The 23,249-nt window shown below is 47.7% G+C and overlaps 1 protein-coding gene across 6 annotated transcripts in view; it reads left to right on the top strand.

The window, feature by feature from the left end:
- The window catches only part of RBM47 (RNA binding motif protein 47), a 144,436-nt gene that overhangs the window by 38,567 nt on the left and 82,620 nt on the right, over positions 1 to 23,249 (top strand). The window lies entirely within an intron of this gene.

The raw sequence follows: 23,249 nt of genomic DNA, 5'->3' as shown, positions 1-23,249 counted from the left end.
TAGGGTTCTGAGTCCAGCATTTAGATTGGGGAGATCTCCAAAGAAACTTTGGGGTGTTCTCAGACCAGATTCTTGTATGTACTAGCAAGTACAGGGCCCGGCACAGTCCTTCACCCCAATCAGCTGGTGGTTGCGATCGCTGGGTTGGTTCTGTTTCCAGCCTCGACTTCCACTGGAACCAATGGGTGTTGCAGTCCAGCCTGGTTCTGCCCAGCACATAATTGGCTCACATACTTATCCCTCACATAAACCAGTGGGAGCTGCAGCCTAGTTGGAGCGACCCACAACAACCCGCAGCGGGCCTGCCCCCGTCCTGGTTTGCCAGTATGTATGCTATTTCATATGTTGGAGCTTAGTTGGGTTGATGAGAAGGCTCTGAAAGCATTTCTGGGTTAAAAAACAACAGCGAGGCAGCTGTTCAGCACAGGGGTTAAGAGCTTGTTAATGATGCCTGGATCCCGTATCCGAGTGCCTGGGTTTGAATTCTGGCTCCTTTCCTGATCGGTTCCAGCTTCCTGCTGATGTACACTCAAAAAGCAGCTGGTGAGAGCCCAGCTAGTTGGCTTTGGGCTGGCCCAGTTCAGGCTGTTGTGGACATATGGGGAATGATCCAGCAAATAGGACAGCTCTTTCTCTCTGCCTTTCAATTAAAATATCTAAGTAACTAATTTTGAAAAATCAGTATTTTTAAAGATTTTAAAAATTTTCTTTGAAAAGCAGAGCTGCAGAATCTCTATCCCTTGATTGCATTGGAATGACCAGGGCTGGGTGGAGGCTGGGTAGAGGCTGGGAGCCAGGAATTCCGTCGAGTCCCCCATGTATGTAACAGGAGCTGAAGTCATTTGCTGCCTTCCCAGGTGCAATAACAGGAAGGGGCATCAGAACCCAAGCTGCCGGGGCGCCAACCAATGCCCAGGTAAAGCATGAGGGAAAGCAGTGGTTTAACCAGCAGCGCCACAAGGTGTATTTCAACAGTAACACCAAGATCACTGGAAAAGTTAGCAACAAAGACAAACCTGTAGGGAAAAATGCCTCTGAGACTTTGTCCAGAGCAAAAGATCCCGGATTTGAATGGCCTACAGAAAAAGCAAAATGCTATTTCCTAGAGTTAGAAAATATACATCTCTCTCAAGTCAAGGTCTTGTTTTGTATAATTTCTCATTTTTTAAAAAATTAATTTTCTTTATTTTTTATTCTGTGATACAATTCCTTAGACTAGTTTGTATAATTTCAACTAATTCTACAGTAATTGCTGCTCAAAGTTTTAAGTGAGGGCCAGGTGTAGTAGCCTAGTTGCTAAAGTCTTCATCTTGAACACTCCGGGATCCCACATGGGCTCCAGTTCTAATCCCGGTTGTCCTGCTTCCCATCTAGCTCCCTGCTCGTGGCCTGGGAAATCAGTTGAGGATAGCCCAATGCCTTGGGACCCTGCACCCATGTGGGAGACGTGGAAGAGGTTCTGGGCTCCTAGCTTCGGATCAGCTCAGCACCAGCAGTTGCGGCCTCTTGGGAGGCTGTTGCGGTCTCAGTGGATGGAAGATCTTCCTCTCTGTCTCTCTTCCTTTCTGTATATCTGAATTTTCAATAAAAATAAATAAATCTTAAAAGACAAAAACAAAAACCAAAAAGCTTTAAGTGAAATTTGACCTAGGTAGAGAATTTGAATTAGTAAATTATGGCCCAAATTTGGTTTTTACTGCATTGACTTGGGCTTTGCGCATTGGGCAGTGTGATGCGCATGCATGGCATCTGCCAGCCCCAGCAGCAGGCCCTGATCCACAGCACCTCTGGCAGATGGAGGAACTGAGACACAGGGAGCTGATTTCTCTGACCCCCTTGACACCATGAGTAGTGTCTTCACTGTACAAGTGAAAGCCCAAGAGAATGACAGAAAAGGCCCCAAAAGTTTTCTGATACGGCAAGAATGGAATTTCAGTATGTTCCGATACTAGGCAAGAACAGGGAGAGAGAATGGAGGAGCATTTCAAACTGAAAGCAGGAGGAGGCCGTTTGCTCAGCAGATGTTGCTCAGGTGCTGCGTGCTGGGTGTGAGAATCCTGCACTGGGGCTTGCTGGTCTGTGTTCCAGGGCAGAGCCAGGGCACAGCATCTGTCTGATCCTGGTCCTTGTGCTGCAGGAGCAGAGAAGCCCAGAGCCTTGCCTTGAGTGTGATAAGGCAGTGATTGCATGCTTCAGGTTTCTTGTTGGGCTGCATTCTATGTGTCTTTGCAGCCGTAGGGTGATTACAATTTCAGCCTTGTGGAAAAGTCTGGAAGACCTGAAAGGGGAGCCTCAGGAGAGGGAGAAACGGGATTGGAGACCCTTGACCCCAAGGAGGAGTAAAAGGTGGAGGGTGGTATCTTTATGTTTGTACAGAATGCCCAGGTGCCCTCTGGGACAACCTGCAACTGGTTGGAATGCTGTCCCACCCCCGCGCTCTTTTCCAGAGCTCTCTTCCTGTAATTGGGAGTACCCTGAGCTCTCCCAGGCTGCGGGCAAGGTGTTTAGCTTCCGAACAGGCTCTGGTAAAGGGCCCTTGGGAGCTGGAGTTTCCCAGTTTGAGGAAGTCCTGGGGAGTGGGGAGCTGGGGGTGGGGTGCAGCCATTGGCTGGCTGGGGCTCAGTACTGCAGGAAAGCTATTTCAGGAAATGAACCCAGCAGGAACTGAGCGCAGTCATGTGTTCCCGGGTGACTCACTCAGGGTTTCTTCCGTGGCACGTGACACTCAGGCCACCCAAGCCACGGCGTGGGCCGAAGGGTAATGATTCCTTCCCGCCCTGGCACGCCTGTGCAGCAGCTCCCTGTCTACTCCTGGCTTGAGTCACAAGTGACATCCAGGGTGGATCTTGGCAAGCTGCCTCATTCTCACCTGTCAGTTTCAGCGGCTCTGTGACCTATGACAGAGTTATCTCATCACGAGCGAGCTCCTACCTTCGTGTGTCTGTGAGATGGACAGCATGGTCGTGATGCTGCATAGGTTTTTTGTATCATGTAACACAGGGCAAAGCGTGTGTCCAGGAACTGCCTGGCTAGTTGCTGAGTCAAGCAATAGAAATGATTGTTGGTGGTGATGTTCCCATGTGGCATGCTCGTGGTCTCCAGTTGGTGAAACCCTTTCATGCGTCTCATGCACATCTGGGTTTGCTGTGGTGTCCTCACCATGCCACGTCACGTAACTGGATAGAGGTTTTCACCTGTGTCTGGAGGAGGCTGAGGGGAGCGTGTCATGTACAGGAGACGAGGGACAGTACCGAAGCCTCTGCTGCCCAGGAAGAAATACCACTGCCCACACAGCCACCACCCTGGGAGATTAGGGAAGACGGCTCCGTGATGCTGATTGCTCATCTGGCTCTTGGCAGGTCTGGTGGGCCTCAGGGCAGCGGGGTTTCCACTGAAGTCCATTCGAAAGGAATAGCTCCACCACTGCCCCACGCGGGAGTGGAATGGCAGGGGGCATCCTCTCTCTTGGGCTCCCTGTGTGTGGAATGTTCCCTTTCCTTCCTTCAGACCTCAGGAGCTGGGGGATGTGTGAGAAAGCACGGAGGGACTGGGAAGGGACCGGCTGTTTCTCTTCAGTGGAGAACACTTCCAAATGAGTGAATGTCAGTGCACTCTTGACCTGAGTGGCTTCATTGGATCCTCGAATGCCAAAGCCAGGGGCGGCTCCCAGCATACTGGCACAGCTTGCTCCCGCTGGCAGCCAGGCCGATTGCAGTGGGTGAAGGGGATTCAGGGCTGGTACATGTTCCTATTTCTAGGCCGGCTGGCTTGGCCAGACCCAGATAGATAGCTTTTCTGTGGTGTTTTCCCTGCAGTAACCACATTGCCTGGCCACGTGTCTCCGGGCAGGGTTAGAGAGGGGTTTAGTGCTTCTCTGGATCAGGGTTTCTCAACTTTGGCATTGCCAGGGATTTGGATCGGTATCCAGGGCATTCTCTCCCTGGCTACTCTCCCCACTCAATGCCAGCACCGCCTCCCACCAAAATTGCCTTTGATGCCGCCAGATACCTGTGGGATTGTTGCCTGGCACCGCTTTCTCCATTCCTGGCCTCTGGGATCTTGTGATTGATGAAATCTGCAGACACGCCCTTAGAACACGAGCTCTTCCAACAGTGTGGAAAGACTCGTCCATTGGAATCTTTAGAATATGTAAATGCTTTCCTCCTGTAATTCCTCTGTCTTGCAAGGGTGCCCCTCGGATTCACTGGGCTGAAGCAAGTTCCAGTCTACATTTCTTTTTTTCTTTAAGATTTAGTAATTTTTTTTGGAAAGGGAGAATTCCAGAGAGAAGAGGGAAAGAGGAAGAGAAAGAGGAAGAGAGGGATATATATATATATTTAAAGATTTATTCATTTTTATTGCAAAGTCAGATATACAGAGAGGAGGAGAGACAGACAAGAAGATCTTCCATCCGATGATTCACTGCCCAAATGACCCCAATGCCTGGAGCTGAGCTGATCTGAAGCCAGGAACCCAGAGCCTCCTGCGGGTCTGCCACATAGATGCAGAGTCCCAAGGCTTTGGGCTTTCCCAGGCCATGAGCAGGGAGCTGGATGGGAAGCAGGGCAACCAGGATTAGAATCAGCACCCATATGGGATTCTGGCATGTTCAAGGTGAAGACTTTAGCCGCTAGGCCACATCTTCTGGCCCAAGAGATCTTCTGTCTACTAGTTTACTCCCCAAATGACTGCAGGAGCCTGAGCTAAACTGATCCCAAAGCCGAGAACTAGGAGCTTCTTCCCAGTTTCCCATCTGGAGTAAAAACGCGTTGTATGCAAACATACCAGGAGGGTTTTCTCATGGCCCTAGAGTCTATGTTACATCTCTCAAGAATCGCATGCTACCTGCCAGGGCAGCCTCAGAAGTAAGGGCTGTGCACAAGCCCTTGAGTTTTCTGCTTGTGCAGCTGGCCCTGTTCCTTCTCAATACTAAATGAAGACTATTCTTTTAAACATGTATTTGAACATCAGAGTTACAGAGAGAAGAGAAGGAAGATTTTAGCCGCTGGCTCACTCCCCAGATGGCCACAACAATTGGGGCTGGGTCAGGCTGAAGCCAGAAGCTGTGTGCAGACAGGGGCCCAAACAATTACAATTAGGCCATCTTCTGCTGTATTCCCAGGCCATTAGCCAGGAGCAACATGGGAAGTAGAGCAGCCTGGACATGAACTGGGTGCCAGTGTTGTAGGTGGCGACTTTGCCACAATGCTGGCCAATACAGGAAGAGTGTTCTAATCATGCTGTTCAATTGCTATGGCACCTTCGTGGCAGGTCCTCTAGATCACCCTTCGAGCCATTAACAAACGGAAGTTTAAGCCAGAGATAGCTAGCAGTGGTGTGGGTGAAGTCTTGCAGGAACGGAAATTTCAATTATCTTTATTAGGAAATGATTTCTATTTTTGATCACTCAAAATCCTGTCATTTTTTCCTTAACCACTCAAGACACTTTTTCTTTAGGACATTCTTTATTGGAACAAATTTTAATCGAATTATTAAAATAACAGGTCATATGAGAAAAACCAAAAAACACAAAGGACAAAACAAAAGCTGCTGTAATCCTTGTAGGCCGATGTCGCTGTCGGGAGAAATGGAAGAACTGCACGCTCCCCAGATCAACTCCGAGCAGTTCTCATTGGGGTAAAAAGCACTGTCGCGATTTTTGTGGTGAATTTTAACATACTATGTTAAGGAGCCTCAAAGAAGAATTCAAGAGTGCCTGTTGATGAAAGTGTGGCACTTTTTCACTACGAAGTTGCTTCATTCAGTTGGATTAGATATGGGTACCAACCAGTCTTCGTTTCTTATCTGCCGTGTGAGAATTTCTTTATGCTGGGCAAGCAAATGCACCTGCAGCTGCTGCTGCTTCCTTCTTTCCTTTGCACAAAAGCAGAGCACTCGGTGAGTTGTTTTGCAACATTTTATATGTTTGTTTTTCAAGAGTATTTACTTAAAAGGCAGAGCTAGAGAAGGAGAGACACAGAGATTTTCCATTCGCCTGGTTCATTTGCCAAATGACTGTTGTGGCCAGGGATGGGCCAGGAACCCAGGGCTTCATCTGAGCTCCCACGTGTGTGCAGGGACCCAAGCACTTGGGCCATCTTCTGCTGCCTTCCCAGGTGCATTAGCAGGGAGCTGCATGGGACGTGGAACAGCGCCCATATGGGATGTTGGCGCCACAGGCAGCAGCTTTACTCACAACGCTGGCCCTCTCCCACGTGGCAGCTCTTTTTTCTTTTCTTTCTTTTTTCTTTTCTTTTTTTTAAAATATATTCTGGGGGAATTCCTGATATGCATTGAGTACTTCCACATTGCTTTTCTTTCTAAATAGAACATAGTTTTCATTATGGATGTACTGTAATCTCTTTGACCAGCCTCTTGTTGATGGATGCTTGGTTTGCTTCCAGATTTTTCCTTTTAAAAATAATGCTTTAATAAAGTAACATGTTTGGGCCCAGGGTGGTAGCCTAGTGGCTAAAGTCCTCACCTTGCATGTGCTGGGATGTCATATAGCCTCTGGTTCTAATCCTGATGACCTCCACTTCCCATCCAGCTCCCTGCTTGTGGCCTGGGAAGGCAGTCAAAGACAGCCCAAAGTCTTGGGACACTGCATCCGTATATTCTGGCTGCTGTGCCTGCTTGGGGAGTGAATCAATGGAATGGAAGATCTTCCTTTCTCTCTCTCTTCCTCTCTGTATATCTGACTTTCCAATAAAAATTAAAGAAAAAAAATCTTTAAAAAATTGATTTGTTCATGTGTCATTTTACAAGCATAGAATGTTTCCCAGGGATAAGCACTCCAATGCAGAATTGCTAAGTTAAAGAGTATATGTGTTCACAACTGTTCTGTCCAAAATGCCTTCCGTGAGGAGTGTATCCCTGTGTGTGTGCGTGTGTGTGTGTGTGTGTGTGTGCATCAGAAGTGCATGCCACTAGGACGTTTCCCATAGCCTTACCTGCACAATCTGGTCGGAAGGTTTTGGATTTTTGTCCACTGCATAGGAAAGAAATGATATTTCAGTGTTGTCCATTTGCATATTTCCATACAGTTAAAGGTCATTTGTACTTTCATTTTCAGTTTGTATCTTGTACCCATTTTCACAGCCTGATTTATTGATTATTTTTCATTAATTCGTGTAAGCTTATCAAATGTTATAGAAGTTAAGCTCTTGTGATGTACATTTACCAGCAAGTGACAGTGTAGCTCTCAGTGCTGTTGGTGGTACGTGTGGTTCATAGCTTATTTTGCAATGTGGTACTCACCTCCGTGGGTTGTTAACTCCTAGGTCGAGTTTTGGGCTGGAAATCCCTTCCCCTGCTAATGAATGAACCATGCTCACATGGGTGGATTGCCATGGAATTCGGATTTAAGCTTGTGTCTGTTTCTTAAACCAGGACTGATACATGACTGTATGCCTTAGTACAGCTGTGCTGCTTGTTGGAACACTAAAATCCTTCTGTCCCTTTCTAATGGACAGCTGCTGCCCAAGCTTCTGCTTGCCCTCCACTACTAACCTGGCCTCTCTTGCCAAGGAATCCCTGAGCTGCACATAAATCAGCAACAAAAAGGTTCATGGCCAGCCTGGCTGGGGTGGTCAAGGACCCTGCCAGCAGCAAGGCTGGCTAGCAGGTGTGTGTTGGCATCCTTGACCAGCCTACTGTGTGGTACCTAGTGTCCTGCTGCGAATTGCTTACCGTCATTGGGGGGAGTTCAGGATGAATGAGAAAACAACTTCTCAGCTCATTAATGAAAATGCCATCTGGGATCAAATCAGAAACTCGGTGAGAGAAAGTATCAGATGAAGCATCCTGCAGTCTGGACAAACGGATTTTGTGTCTGTAGCGAGACAGAGGTTGCTGGAGGGAGCTTTTCTTCAGTCCTACAAAGGAGGGCCCATTCCTATTCCCTAACACCCTCAAGCCACCCAGGCCAGATGCCTGTTTTTAAGCCTTCAGCCCCTGGGATATTTGCTTAGAAATTCCTCCTCTCCTACCCCACCCCCAAGGATTCTCAGACCTTGGAGGACTGCAAGACTGTTGCTTGTAGAATAATCTCCACCTGTACATACATACATATGTGCTGTTTTGATAGAGCCCAGGCCCTTGAACATTGCATCCAGTTAGCATAAGCAAGGCTACCTAAAACCAAGTTAGAGGATTCTTGTATTCTAGAAGGAGGATAAATGATCCTAATAAGTTTTACTCTTCCCCACAACCCTGTGGGTGAAATTTATTTTTTTCCTGTTTCCCCTGTATTTCCTGGGGGTGAGAGTGGGGGCAAGGAAGAGGAGAGGAAGCAGCCACTCGTTGCTGCCAAGCCACATCAGCACACAGGGATGGGCGCTGGTCATTTGATGTCATCTTAGAGACCCTAATTTGGGGAAGAATGTCGCAAGGGTATGAGTGAGTGGTTTCTATGGTTCTGAGATATTGGTTTCGTTGCTCCAGGGTTGAGAACATCTTTCCAAGATAAAGTCGTTGACGTAGTCCACCCTTAGAGCACCCACAAAAACAGACATTGGCTTCAAGGCTTGGCCAGTAGAGTGATCCAATGTGTTCTGCTTTTCATGCTCTGACATGGCACTTGATGTCCTCCTCTGGGCTGGTGATCGGATTGTCATGTTCCCCATGAGCATCTGGACATGCTGTCCACTGCACAGGCATCAGCAACGGAGGAGGCCTAGTTCTGATATGGATACTCCAAGGTTGGACCACATATCCTATGATTTTCCCTGTGGTTGGAGTTTGAGTCCAGCGGTCTAGTTGGGGAGTTTCCCAAGAAACTTCGCTTGGAGTGACCCCAGACCAGACTGAAAAGATTTATTTTTAAATTTTTTGTTGGAAAAGTCAGATATACCGAGAGGACGAGAGACAGGAAGATCATCCATCTGTTGATTCACTCCCTAAATGGCCGCAACGGCCAGAGCTGCGCCAATCCAAAGCCTGGAGCCAAGAGCCCTCTTCTGGGTTTCCCACATAGGTACAGTGTCTCAAGCTTTTGGGCGATCCTCAACTGCCTTCCCAGGCCACAAGCAGGGAACTGGATGGGAAGCTGGCCTGCTGGGATTAGCCTTGGCACCCATATGGGATCCCGGCACATACAAGGTAAGGACTTTAGCTGCTAGGCTACAATGCCGGGCCCAGACCTGACTTGTGTGCAGCAAATAGTATAGGGCACAGTTCAGTCCATTATCTGTACCAGCCAGTGTACCTACTAGTGAACACAGGTGCCTGGTCAGTTCTGCCCCTAGCCTCGTCTCTCACTCAAATTGGGTGGTACAGCCCAGCCCAGCCCAGCTCACCACCTGGAACTTCAGCCCAGGGTTGTTGGGGTGACCCCAGCAGCCTCCTCCCAGCTTTGGTTTTTTTCCGTGCCAGCATGTACAGCAGTGCAACCCGCCTGCCCTATCCCACTTCCCATCTGGCCCTCGTACATGCCATGCTTTTCCTAGTCTTCAGACATTGTTTGAGTGTTTGTTCAGATATGCTAGGTGTCAATTATAAAAGACCCCAGAATGGTTGGTAGTGGTTCATCTCAGAGAAAGTGCTTGTGGAACACAGCAGTGTGCCTGGGTGGAAAGTGTGTATGTTGGGGGCGGTGGGGATGACTGGCTTTATGCATGTTGCCAGTGGCCTTGCCTGTGTTAACACATGACGTCCAAGGTGTCTGTGGTTTTTTGCTTGTTATCGTCCAGTTGCCAGAGGAAGGAAGAGCCCAGAGGGGCAGTGTGTGACCAGGCCCAAGTCCCATCTTGCTGCTATGTATGACTTCTCTTCCTTTCCTGGGTCAGAGCCAAGTCAAGTGTTCATACCTCATGGCATGTGGAAACCGTGATCTACCTGTAGGCCCCTGGAGGGTGACCGTGCAACCTGCAGCTTTCATAATCCACAGCTGGACGGCTGCCACTGTAACTGTGCTCACCCCTTCCCCACCCAAAGCTCCACCTGGGGGACAGGTGCCTGCAATCTTGTCCCGTGGTTGTTTTCGTGTTTAGGGGTAGCCTTGGTGGCACAGCCTGGCATAGACAGGTGTTTGTTACTTCTCTGAATGAGGCCAGTCCAATGGGTTGGGTGACCTGAGGCAAACTCAGCATGTAGGGGACACGCTGCCTTCCCCGCTTGAGGACCACCATGTGTGTATAGCATGGGAGGCCTTAGCCGGGGCTCCCAGATGACCCCTGGCCTATTGTGCCTATAACCTTGAGAAAACCATTTCATACATGTCCCCCCTCCGCCCCCACCCCTCGTTTGTCTTATCTAGATCAGCAAACAGATAGCTAGGTATTTCACAATCCTAAGACCTGGGCATGATTCTAAGAATTTGCCCATGGGTGTTCCTCTGGGGTGAGTACAGTACGGGCGAGCTTGAAGCATATTTTACAGCTCTGATAATTGTTTAATTTAAAAAGTACCACAGATCATTCCAGTGCTTATTCTTTAAACACCATTTGTTGAACACTAAATATGCTATTTAGGGAGCAGAAGAGATTTCTGTGGGGCTTGTCTATTTCAGGGGTGAATGCTTTGGGGTGCACCAAGCACAGGGAAGCATACTTTTGGTTTTAGCAGAGAGCTGGAAATGGCAGTTGAGCGTAGGACAGTGTGCCCACGGACCGTAACTCTGCCCTCGGCGGTGGCGCTGGGGACATGATGTTAACCGCATAGCCTCTTAACCTTCGCTGACGCCTTCATCATGGCTCTTGTGCGGAGCCCTCTGTGTTACATCGTCAGGGCAGAACACCTGAGTTTGGAGGCGCAGTGAGTCGTACGCAGAAAGGAAGCATTGTGTGTGTGCGTGTTGTATGTGTGTGAACTGCAGTGAGGAACAGTGTCCCAGGTATGTGAACGCGTCTGTAGGCTTTGGCTTGGAAGAAATCGGGTCAGAATGTTGAAGCAAGTACTGAAGGCCTGTTTCCTTAGGGCTTCCTTAGGGTGTTGTGCTAACAGTTGTGTTACCCAAGATGACATTCACTTGGACTACCTCACGTCAGCTGATCTTCTGAATATTGCATCATATGGGACTTTTATGGGTGGGTGTGTGCAGAACTGAAATTATTTATTTGAAAGAAACAGACTTTCCATCCGCTGGTTTACTCCATCCAGGGCTGGGCCAGGCCAAGGCTAGCAGGCTGGAACTCAGACTGAGTCTTCCCAGCTGGGTGGCAGGCAGCCACGTACTTCAACTCTATAGCTACTGCTTGCTAGGGAGTGCATTAGTAGGAAGCTGGACAGGCATGGAGCATGGCCATCGGCAATCAGCATCTTAACTTACTGAATCAAAATGTAAGCTCTGTGACTTCACTTAGTAAGATTTAGAGAAAATAAGGCTGAAGGACCTTGGGAATAAACGCTGTTATATTAGCATTTCTCAGAGCAGTACTTCCCCAGTGCAACACATTGCATGGACTGTGTTGCATGTCCTGGGCCCACACCCCCAGTAGCCTGAGTGAATTGCCAGAGAGGCGTGGTTGATGAACTTACCTGATGGTTAGAGCTACCAGAGAGCACCGCTGAAATGAGATTTCTAGGCCTCTCTTTTTGGAGATGTAGATGTGGAGAATCCAGAGTGGGGCCCAGGAATCGGATTTTTAAGTGCTGTTGTGGGATGGTGGTCTCCAGCCTTTCAGAAGAGGAGCAAGAGGGGCAATGTGAGAGTGAGAGCTGTGTCACTGTCACACGGGACAGAAGTCCAGGTGACCATTTAGCCAGTCAAAGGCCTGATGCAGGCCCTCCATGTGCTTCCCATGACCACTGAGAATAAGGTTACTTTGGAAATGTGCGTATTTTTTCCCTCTGGACAGCTTTGATGGTGTTGTGGAAGATCTACATTAGATTTGTAAATTACCAAATTTATGTGAAGTTAGAACTAGGGAGAGGAGGAGATCCAATAATTTTTTTAAATAGAGTAATTTTGCTTCCAGTTTTACTGGAGTCCTTTTCTTGGGCCATTCTCCAGTGGCTTCTAACTTTCGCCTGTCCTGCAAATGCAGTGCCACTCTTTATTCCAAAAGTTGCAGTGCTTTTTAACCATGTTAATCCTATGGTCTGGTTACTGACCCTTCCCTCTGGTCTGGGAGCCAGCTGTCCAGATGGGAGCTTTCTTTTGACTTTGCCTGTCTTTAGGATTTTGTGCAGTGTGTTGCAGGGGAGCTTGTTCCCCGAGTTGTCATCCTACTCTGCTGGTTGGTGAAGCATATAGTCAGCGTAGCAACAGCTTTGAAGATGAGTCCATATACACATGGGTTCTTGAAGGCGTGTTCGAGTGCAAAGGTAATTGGGTGCAGTTCAGGACAGAAGAAATACTTTTCAAGTCCTTGAAGGGACTGGCTGGGTTAAGGAAGGAAGGACAGTGATTGCAGAACTCCTAGAGGAAGGGCACCTTCTTTGAAGACCATGGAACAATACCAGGAAGGCCAAGGATTAAATTCCAGCCTGCCCCTTAGAACTTTGTCACAAGATGACCCCTTTTCCACAAGAATGTCTCACCATTGCTGCCTGGTCTGACCTGACCCAGCATGTAACTCGTGGTAAAAATGGGACACATAACGGAGAAAAGGAATAGCAGTGACTTCCGGTTTGTTCTGGTGGCTCGTAGGGTGAGGATGATCTGTAGACAGTGTACAGAGAACATCTGCACAGGTGGGCAGCAACAGGCCAGAACACGTCACTTCCTGGCTGCTTGGCTTTGCAGGTGACAAAGACCAGCCCTGAAAAGAGAAGGAAGAACTGGGAAGTTAATCTGAGGATCTGTTGTGTAGTGAGTTCTGGCTGGATTTCTGAAAAACCAGGCCCTGGGCAGGGGACTTTTGAGCTCCTAGGGTCCGTGGAGAGTGGGAAGTAAGTGGCCAGGCCTGGGGCTTCGCCCTGCTCTGTGATGCTTGCACCTCGGGGAGGCCACCGCTCCATCCTGGTGTCTTCAAACCTGAGGGGTTTTTCTAACGGGTGGAGTGGATTGAGATGACGCAGGGCGTGCTGGTGAATGCTCTGTCGGCCGGCCCAGGCCATGTTAGAAATGCCTGCGGATTGTTATCATGAGTGGCCTGTGTTTTGACTTTAAGTGTTCTGGCTTGACTGGGTCTGATTTTTAACTGTTGTGCCTCTGCAAGGGCTTGGGTGGAAAAACAAGAAGGGGGGTGATACCCCAATGCCAGCCCATGGTTCTGGGTGAATGGTTCACAGGCCTAGTTGCTAATCTGTGCAGCTGCCATCCCTGTTATTGTAAGTCATTTGACCAAAGAAGAAAAGAAGGTACTTACTAGGAACTGCTTGAGACAGATTTAAAGGCACACAGGGTTTATCTCCCGTTTGTGGTTTGTTGTCAGGGCTGAGGTCTGTTTTGTGTTGCCAGCAGGAATCAGGAGTTGAGAAATCAGAACAAGTGTTCTCTCTACCCTATAATAAAGGGCCCAACTCAGCAAAAATGGCGAGAATCTCCCTTTCTGCAATTGAGTGGGGCCTTCCACCACGGGGCTGGGGGTGCAAGGAGGAGCTTTCGCAAGGCGTGCAAGCACTTTGCTGACTTCACATTTCTCTGTTACGGTGTGGGTTAGCCGTGGAGCAGAGATAGAATCTGTACTTGATGTTTAAACAACACTTGAGGCTTTTCTCCTAGGTTTTTTTTTTTTTAATTTAACATTAAGCTGAAATCTCCCATGTAGGCCTCCGGTGTGTGCGCTTGTGAGAGCATAGAGCCTGCGTAGGGGATACGTGTGACGCCAGCTCTGTGGTACTCTGTACCTTGATCCCTTGTCATAGAAGTGATTCCCAGATTATCAGCTAACCACAGTCGGTTCTGTGCCACCTGTAATTGTTTGAGGATGCACAGTTGGATTTCAGGCTAGAAACTCACTGCCAGAATACTTACTAATCCCCCTGCTTTGTAGGTGTCAGTAGTAGAGAACGGTCCCTGCCTGCCTGATGTTCTCGTTTGGTGAAAGAGGCCATGAAAAAGTAGACAAACAGTATCCATGTGAAGGAAGCATTTATGTCGTATAGCAAGGCGGGGTACAGGCTGGGTCTGCCCTGTTCCCCACAAGGACCAGCAGCATGCTTTACAGCTGCTAGGGTCTCGGCAGGATTCTCTAAGAACAAAGGTTTGGGTACGTGAATGGCTGTGAAGACCCGCTGGGGTTTGAGTCACACGGCTCTGTTCCCGGCTCGTGATGTGCCCCCTGGGAGCCAGGAGATCATGGCTGGTGAGGTTCCCCTGCCCACCGTGGGATACCTAGATTGGCTCAGCCGCTGCTCTTGTGTATTTGGGAGTGAACCAGCAGATGGGAGATTTTTCTTTGTCTCTTTGTATCTTGCTGTCTCTCAGATAGATTTTTTTTTAATTGGATTTTTAAAAAAATTTTTAAATTTTCTATGGTTTATAGAAACTAATATAGAAAGAGTCTTCCTTAAGTATATGGAAAGTGTATTATATAGAAAGCTATGTGGAGTTTAAAAATGCACAAAAATAATTTTTGTGCACAAAAATAAGCATCTCTTCCTCCCCATGAACCTTTTTTTAAAAATTTATTTATTTCCTCATGAACCTTTTAAAATACACCTGTAGCATACCATAGATTCACAGGAAGGAAAAATGGTGCCTCAATGTGAGTTGATGAGAGCCCTCTTACTACAGACCAATCAAACACTAACTGTACAGACCGATAGTTTCTCTGGACCGCTTTTCCATCTTCAAACAAGGGTAGCAATATGTGTCTGGAGCACCCAATGAAACTATGGGACAGAAGGGGTACTACTGTAAGGATGTTAAGGATTTCAAGATGACTGCATCTCAGGTCATTGTGCTTTGATGTGGTTGAGGAGACAGGCCACAGACAGGGTAAAAGTTAAATAAGAATGACAAAGTTAAGCAATAATCAGAACAATGGAGTTATCAGGTCACTAGGCAGTGTGAAGAGTTGCCAAGGAAGGTTGGCCGTGTGGTCTTGCTTCCTAGCTCCAACTGAGTGTGTCTGTGGGAGAAGCGCCAGCCAGCCCCTGCTTCTCACCTGTGAAGTCAAGACTCATTCAATCATTCAAAAAATGCAAGGGATCCTCAAAAATTTATGGAAATCCATGAAAATTTATTTTTAAAAAATCTGTGTGTGGCTTTACAAAGATTGGCATTGAAAAAACTTTCCTTTTAGCTCTATTTTTTTTAATGGATTTTGTGAAGTACCCACCTGTTTATTGAGCTATAGGATGTGGCAGGTGCTATACCACCTCATGGGGCTTTAGACATGATAACCCCAACAAGGATCCTGTCGTGCTGGGGACTGCAGTCTGGTGGGGACAGCCAGGCAGTGAAGAGATGAATTAGTAGTGTTTAATTACAACCCCGTTGTAAGTGCCGCAAGGGAATGCTTATGGGGAAGCACTCCAATTTTGGTCTGGCATGGCACTTGAACTGCAGCAAAAGGAATGGAATTAACAACAAGTACTTAGTAAAGTAAGAACACTATTAGCCCAAATTAAACAGCAACTTTTATTTCCATAAGAAAAAGTGAAGATTCAGTTTATAATTGTCTTGCATTCTGGACATTAGGGGAAAATCTGTTAGTACAGTAACCATGTGCACATCTTAGTCAAACATACATCACTTGTAGCCCTGGTCTGGGGCAGCATTCCACGATTAGATGCTTCTCCAGCAAAGCAGGTGCACACGTGGATATTCTGGAAGAGATGAGGTCTGCAGAGTCTCATCAGAGAATGGAGAAAATGCCCTACCAGTCCACTTCTTTTTTACTAGAAAGTCAGATATACAGAGGAGGAGAGACAGAAGATCTTCTGTCCAGTGGTTCACTCCCCAAGTGGCCACAATGGCCGGAGTTGGACCGATGTGAACCTGGGAGCCTGGAGCCTCTTCTGGGTTTCCCACACGGGTGCAGGGTCCCATGGCCTTGTACCGTTCTCCATTGCTTTCCCAGGCCACAAGCAGGGAGCTGGATGGGAAGTGAGGATTAGAACCGGCACCCATTTGAGATCCTGGCATGTGCGGGGTGAGGAATTTAGCCACTAGGCTATCACCCCAGGCCCTGCCAGTCCATTTGTAGTGTACACGTGGTGTTTAGGGTTGCTGCATCTCCCTAATAGGGGAGACGTTTTGAGCGGATGGATGCATGTAAAGTGTTGTGCTGTTGGAACAGCCTTGAGATGAACTGTTGAGAGCCTGGGGTATTGTCCAATTGCCTTTAAAAATGACAGGAAGGAGTGGCACATGACTGGAGTGACTGGATGTGGTCCTTGCACAGGAAGTGACTGTGGGGACAGTTATGGGAGAAAGGTCATTCAGTGGTATGAGTGCTTAGAGTGGGGTGGAGGGGATTTGTGGCATAGGCACATTGTTCTTTGTTCTGGGCACCACTCGGGGTCCTGGGGTGAGGAAGAGTCATCAGGCCCCATGCATCCTTTCAGTCCTGGGTCTCTGGCTGTTGGCACTGTCAGTGGGAATCTGTGGCCACCGGGTAGCCTGTGTGCACCCGTGCCCTTGGCATTGCACCCCAAGGACTGGAAGCCTTGTTTGTGTCATCTCCAAGAAGCAGTAAACAAGGCTGTTGTTCACCCCAGGACATGGACTTTGCTTGGGATAAGAAGGATTTGAGGTTGAACTTGAAGCAGGACTCAGTGGTGATGGTGTTGGAGCAGATTTGAGCAATGATTTCTGCAAATGGAGTCTTATTTTTCATGCTGACTGACTAGACTCTGTTGTAGGAACTGGGAGTAACTGGTAATAAGGACAAAGTCCTTTCTCATGGAGCCCATTCTGCATTGGCCATGTGGGCAAGAAAAAGTGATAAAAATGAACAGTATTGTGATGTTGGATAATAACAGTGGAAGGAAGAAAATTTAAGATAAGGAAAAGGAAAAAAGTGCAGGGTTGATAGCCAGGGGATGGCGCGGTGGGGAGAGAGAAAGAAAGAGATCTTTCACCTGCTAGTTCACTCCCCAGATGGCTGCAATAACCTGGGCTGGGCCCGCCAGGCTGAAGCCAGGAGCCCGGAACTCCACCCATGTCTCCCACATGGATGGCAGGGACTCAATTGTTGAGCCATCATCTACTGTCTCCCCAGGCACATTAGCAGGGAAATGAGTTCAGAACCAGCACTGTGAAAGGGGATGTGGGTGGCCAAAGCAGCAGCTTAACCTGACGCATCCCAGTGCAGCTCCTGGAGGTCTCTCTTTAAACAGTAGCCGTCAGGGAAGACTTATTGAAGGAGGTGACATAGGAGCAGGAAGTTTCAGTCCAGGCAGGGAAGCAGCTCTGGGGGGAAAGGTCTAAGAGAAGGCTGGGAAATTGCAACTCCGGAGAGGAGGGAAGTCTCCATAAGTGCTAAGATAGGGGGATGTGGTGGTGCTGGCAGGTTGAAGCAGCATTGAGGAGGCAGGGATATGTGCCAGGCCAGGAAGAGTTGCAGAGAGACTGGGAATGAAGTGGAAAGGGAAGCAGCTTGCTAACTGCCACAGGGAGCTTTGGGGAGGATTTTTACTGTAAGTGCAAGGAGCAGAGTTTTGGGAAAGGAAGTCACATGAGTGGATGTAAGCAGAAGATGAATCTGGTGGGAATGAGTCGAGTCCAGCCTGTTTCTGCCGCAGCTGGACTAGGTGGATTGTTCATAGCTCAACAGTTGAGGTGGAGTGTCTTTCCATCTAACGTTCTATGTGCTTCTCCCCTCAAAAGTCATGGGCATTCTATCTTTTCCTTTGGTGCAAGTTCTCTTGCAAGTAGATGGGTTTGTTACGAGAAAACCTGGCTGTTGTCATCTTTGGTCTTTGCTCTTGGTCCTCTCTTTTTTTCTTTTTTCCTTTGTTTCATTGGCTTATCAGGAATCCTTATACAATGTTACTTAAAAAAAAAAAACAAAAAAACAAAGCCCGGTCAGTTGCAGTAGTCTAGCCTAGTGGCTAAAGTCCTCTCCTGGCACGCACTAGGATCGCATATGAGCACCGATTCTAATCCCAACCGCCCCATTTCCCATCCAGCTCGCTGCTCGTGGTCTGGGAAAGCAGTGGAGGACAGTGCAAAGGCTTGGGACCCTGTATCCGTGTGGGAGACCTGTAAATGGCTCCTGCCTTTGGATCAGTTTAACTCCAGCCATTGTGGCCACCCGGGGAATGAATCAGCAGATGGAAGATCTTCCGTCTCTCCTCCTCTGTATATCTGATGTTCCACCTAAATAATAATAATAATAAATTTGGAAAAAAAAACCCCATGATTTGATGTTGGTGGTGGGCTTTTGGCATGATAACTACAGTTAAAGTGCCATTGGAGGCGTCTGTACTCAAGGAACACCATGGGAGGCAATAGGTGATGGCTCAGGTGTTTACATCTTTGCTATCCACATGAATGACCGGGTTGAGTTCTGGGCTCCCTGCTTGAGCCTTACCCAGTTCTGGTTGTTGACGGCGTTGGAGAGTGAACCAGTGAGTACAACATCATTTATTTATCTCTGTGTTTCTCTCTTCTCTGTCCTCCTATCTTTTAAATAAACTTGAAACTATTTTTTTTTAATTTAGCAGCATTTTAAATAAAGATTATACCATCTTTGAGTATGTGAACTTCAAACCATACATCTCTATGGCAGCCCTATTCTCTTAGTTATTTGAAACTGTGACTCAAGCCTATGGTACCTCAGCTCCTGTCAGTTTGGTTGATGTTGGTGAGCAGAATGGCTGAGCTTCCTACACAGTGTACTGCCTGCTCACTTTGGTCAGCAAATAGCAGCTACAAGCCACCAGAGGGCAGCTAGAAGAGCTGTTCTCAGATGCAGGAGAATGAGGGTGGAGACAGCTGCTTCCAGAGTCTGTTGCCTAGGGAAGCTTTTGTGCATTCTTACCCAGTTTCATCTGTTCAAACAGAGGCTGAAATGTGGAATTTAAAGTTCAAAGGCAAGTTCTTTGCTGTAAGCCTATTTCCCCCTTCTCTGGAATATAAATCCTCTTTTTCCTTTGGGTCCTCTTTCTCCCCCCACCCCCCAATTCAATATTGAGCTTTAGCTTACCTACATACAGTACTTTTCACACATTTTAGTGATGACATGTGTATTTAACATGGACCCACTGTCCCAATTGTGCTACAGGAATTTCCATCTTTCTAGAGAGCCCTCTCATGCCGCTTGACCAGGTTCCATATCCCTTTAAATGCTTATTCCTTAAACAAATTTTACCCTAGAACATTTGATAGTTTGGAAGTCATGGTTGTTCATAGAAGACTCTGGAAGAGCCCCACGAAAACCCCAGCAAGTCATAATCCAGCTCCATTACAAGACATTTATACAAGTTTTTGCCCTGGGTGGCTGTGGTGGGTTTAAATCTAGCTTGTATTCACCGAGAGGAAGAACTGTCATTATTTGCATAATCACCGATTTCCCATTTGTTCAAGTTTATTTTTGCCATAATTAACATTTATTACACTTAAGTACGTCTGTTAATTACCTCAATGAGTCTTCCCTACAAGGAAAGTGCTATTATTATCATCCATGTTTGCAGACTGAGGAAACAGCAGAAAGCTAGAATACGGTCACGTGTAGTGTTAATGAAAGGTTCTGTGATGGCAGGTGTTTGGCCCAGGAAACACATGTATTGGGATGCCTGGCTCTGTGTCCTTGGCTCCTGACTCCAGCTTCCTGCTAATACAGGCTGTGGGGGGTCATTGGTGATTGTTCAAGGGCTCCTGCCACCTTCACAAGACTCTCAAATTGAGTCCCTGGCCTAGCTGCACCTCTTGCAGGCATCTGGGGCAATGAACCACCATATGGAATTAGAGATTCTCTTACTCATTCTTCCTCACTCCTTTTCCTCATTCACTCTTTCTCTTCCTCTCTCTTTTTCTGTGAAGTTAGTTTCCTATTGTGAAGTGAACACAGATGAAATGAGACATTCCTTCAATGCGTTTTCATGTGGATCAATATAATCCCCAGGTTCAAAACCCATCACTTCTCTGTTTTTGCGTAATGCCCTTGGGCAGTGTCATCCGTGAACGTGGGTAAAAGCCCACATCTGTTTTTCCCTGGCTCCTGACTTCAGCTCCCTGAGCATCCTTGCGTGTGCTCAGCACGATGTTTCTGCTCTGTGCTTCTGGTGATGTCACCTTCCTGATGGGCATTCTGATCCCTACCTTATGCCGTTACACACCCACTGCCCTCCCTCAGTTTACAATGCCCTGTACCAAGAGGCTGGCTGTCCTGCCTAAAAAAGAAGAACACCTCTTCTAATCTCCCATCCCGTTCTGCTGAGCAAGTTGTGACTCCTTGAGGACCTGGCCCAGGCTTCCTTCATTAGCCCACCTACATGGCAGCCATGGGGTCATTGTTTTGTACAGCTCCCATCACCCCTCACCTGTCACAGCCAGGCTCACATGGTTTTATCCACATCTTTTTCAGCTCTGCCTTTCTCATGGTCTTTTTAGCTTGGCATTTCTAGCCTAGCTCAGTGCCTTCCGACTACATGTGCCGTGAAGGAAGAGACTGTGGCCATTTCTTTTCATTGCTAGTGTTCCAGCACCTGGCTGGCCCTGGGCCTGACCTGCAGTAGGTATTTGGTTAATGTCTGTTGACAGCATGACTGCTGGGGTGCTTCTAAGTGTCAGACTGTCATGGTGTAGTCCAGGGATTATAACTGGAAGGGTTGCCCACATAATAAAGTCTTGGTTGTACCTTCCACAGCCTCACAGCACTGTAAAGTTTTTCAAGATGCTTGTTGAGCATTGTCCATACCCATCCTGTTGTTGCAGACTTCTAGCCTACTTTGCTGGTTTGTTACCACCTGGCCTTGCTGATTTAAGGTGAGGGGGTGTGGTGAGCAGGGCCTTGGGTTGTTTTTCCAGCTGCCATTAACCACAGTCAGGGTGGTTTGAGTGCCAGGTGCTTATTTCCTCACTGTAGTGGAGCCTGGAAGTACAAGACACACGGGTCAGCAGGGTTGGTTTCTCCCGAGGCCTCTCTTTCCGCCCAGCAGATGGCCACCTTCTCATTGTGTCCTCACCCATAATCCCTCAATCTGTGTTCCAGTCTCTTGCAGAAGGATGTGAGCCATATCGGATTGGGGTGTTTCCCCAGTGACCTCGTTCAGCCTGAGTTATATCTCTTTCAAGAACCACCCTCCTCCCCTGCCCTCTATTTGCAACCAGCGTTTGAAACCTGAAGGGGCTCATTTACAGCTCATCTTAGATGGCAGTGGGGAACTGCCAGCTCCAAGTTTCTCTTCCTTGCTCTGATGCCTGTTTTACAGAATGTCAATAAATGGGAGCACAGGAGTCCTCCAGGAGTGCATTTTGTCCACCAGGGCAGGATCTGAGTACCTATAATCTGCGCCTGCTCACACCCTTCATCTCTACTCTGGCTGTTTTGACCTTGGGACCATTTTCATGTTTTTTAAACAGTTGCCATTCAGATTCTGGTTCGGTGCTTTTCAGCTTAAAAATTCAGGTTGTTTCCTCCCTCCAAAACTGGTGTGTGGGCTACTGACTTTGCTTGCCAGGGGTTCAGTGGGCAGTGGAGGTAAGAGCCATATAATGACATGGTACCGCCCCCATTTGCTGTAAGCAAACAGCCAGGTCTTTTATTGCCCTTGATATGGGCACTCGTGATACAGGTTGGTTTCAGAGAAGCAAGTCGAACGCCAAGTTACTGTGGGTCAAAGTTCCTCCAAGGGCTGTGTGTTAATCAAAAACTAAACATTAGTTAATTTGGGCACTGAGCTGGGAAGAACTTTGGAACAAATGATTACTGAGTTGGACTGCAGGAGTTAAGCATAATCCAGGGCGCTCTTACCCAGGAGAAAGGTCGTCTTTGCTGGGGATGCAGAGTGGGGGAGCCTTGTTATGCATGGTCCTATCCGTTTTTGCTTTTTTTGTGTATTTATTTATTTGAAAGAGTTAGAGGGAGAGGGATGGAATGAGAGAGGGATCCTCCATTCTCTGGTTCACTCCTTAGATGGCAGCGAAGGCAGGGGCTGGGCCTGAACAAAGCCAGAAGCCCATAACTCCACGTCCTCCCACTTAGGTGCAGGGACCCAAGCACTTAGACCATCTTTTGTTGCCTTCCCAGGCACATTAGCAGGGAGCTGGGTAGGAAATAGAGCTCAAATCAATGCCCATATGAATTGGTATTACAGAAGGCAGATTAATCTCCTGATGCCAGCTTTGCACTATTCATTCTTGGTAAGGTGGTATTGTATTACAGTCTGCTGTATAGAACTAAGTTAATCAAAAACTTACTGCCGGGCCAGGCGCGATGGCGCAAGTGGTTAAGGTCCTCTCCTTGCACACCCGGGATCCCATATGGGCGCCGGTTCTATCCCGGCAGCCCTGCTTCCCATCCAGCTCCCTGCCTGTGGCCTGGGAAAGCAGGCGAGGATGGCCCAAGGCTTTGGGGCCCTGCACCCGTGCGGGAGACCCAGAAGAGGCTCCTGGCTTCGGATTGGCTCAGCTCCAGCCGTTGCGGCCACCTGGGGAGTGAACCATTGGACAGAAGATCTTCCTCTCTGTCTCTCTTCTCTGTATATACACCTTTCCAATAAAAATAAAAATAAATCTTAAAATAAAACAAAACATACTGACTTAAACGTGAAGGTGAATAGGTAGAAAATACTATTTATTTAGGAGGCAGAAAAGCCAGAGGAAAAGAACTTTTCAAACACGAGTCAAAATAAATAAAGCAGTTTTGTGTGCTTGGGAAGTTGACCTAAAAAATCACAATGCAACATGCCTCTGCAGAAAGATTTAAACAGATGTGATAATCCTCACTTGTTTTTCCCCTGAGTATTCCCTCTGGACCAAGTTGTAAGGGTTTTATATTTGCCAAGCCCATAGTAGGATGAGGAAAGATGCCGGAAATCCCCCAGCCTAGCCAGCAGTGGAGGTGAGTGTTGGGCACCTGGCACACCTGCGAGCCTGCCCTCCCTGTCTCTGTGCCTCTTTGTACGAAGGCACGTCCCCAGGTTTACAGACAGTGGAATGCAATAAAATAATTTTGGTGCAGAGCATTCTGAAAGTCAAGGATTCTTTTTCATCTTATGTATTTTCCATGCACTTTTTGAAGAGCCTCTCTGTGTTTTCTTCTGAGTAACATTTTGTTGTTGTTGTTGTTGGTTATTGTTGATTGTCCTTTAGCTAAAATGAAGCTAAATTGCCTTGCAGAATAGGCAAAGGGCTGGGCCCTGTTTTCCGCACGTATATGTGGATTAGTAGTTGCACAGCTTTCCCTGTGGTCCCGTGGCACACAAAGTGGTGGGATGATAAGTGTGTGTCCCACCCCTTTCCATTC

This window comes from Ochotona curzoniae, unplaced genomic scaffold (genome assembly GCF_017591425.1).
Source record: "Ochotona curzoniae isolate NIBS_2020 unplaced genomic scaffold, NIBS_Ocur_1.0 scaffold_4505, whole genome shotgun sequence".
Lineage (NCBI taxonomy): Eukaryota > Metazoa > Chordata > Mammalia > Lagomorpha > Ochotonidae > Ochotona > Ochotona curzoniae.
The sequence above is the reverse complement of the archived record's forward strand: the minus strand, read 5'-3'. Positions and strand labels throughout refer to the sequence as shown.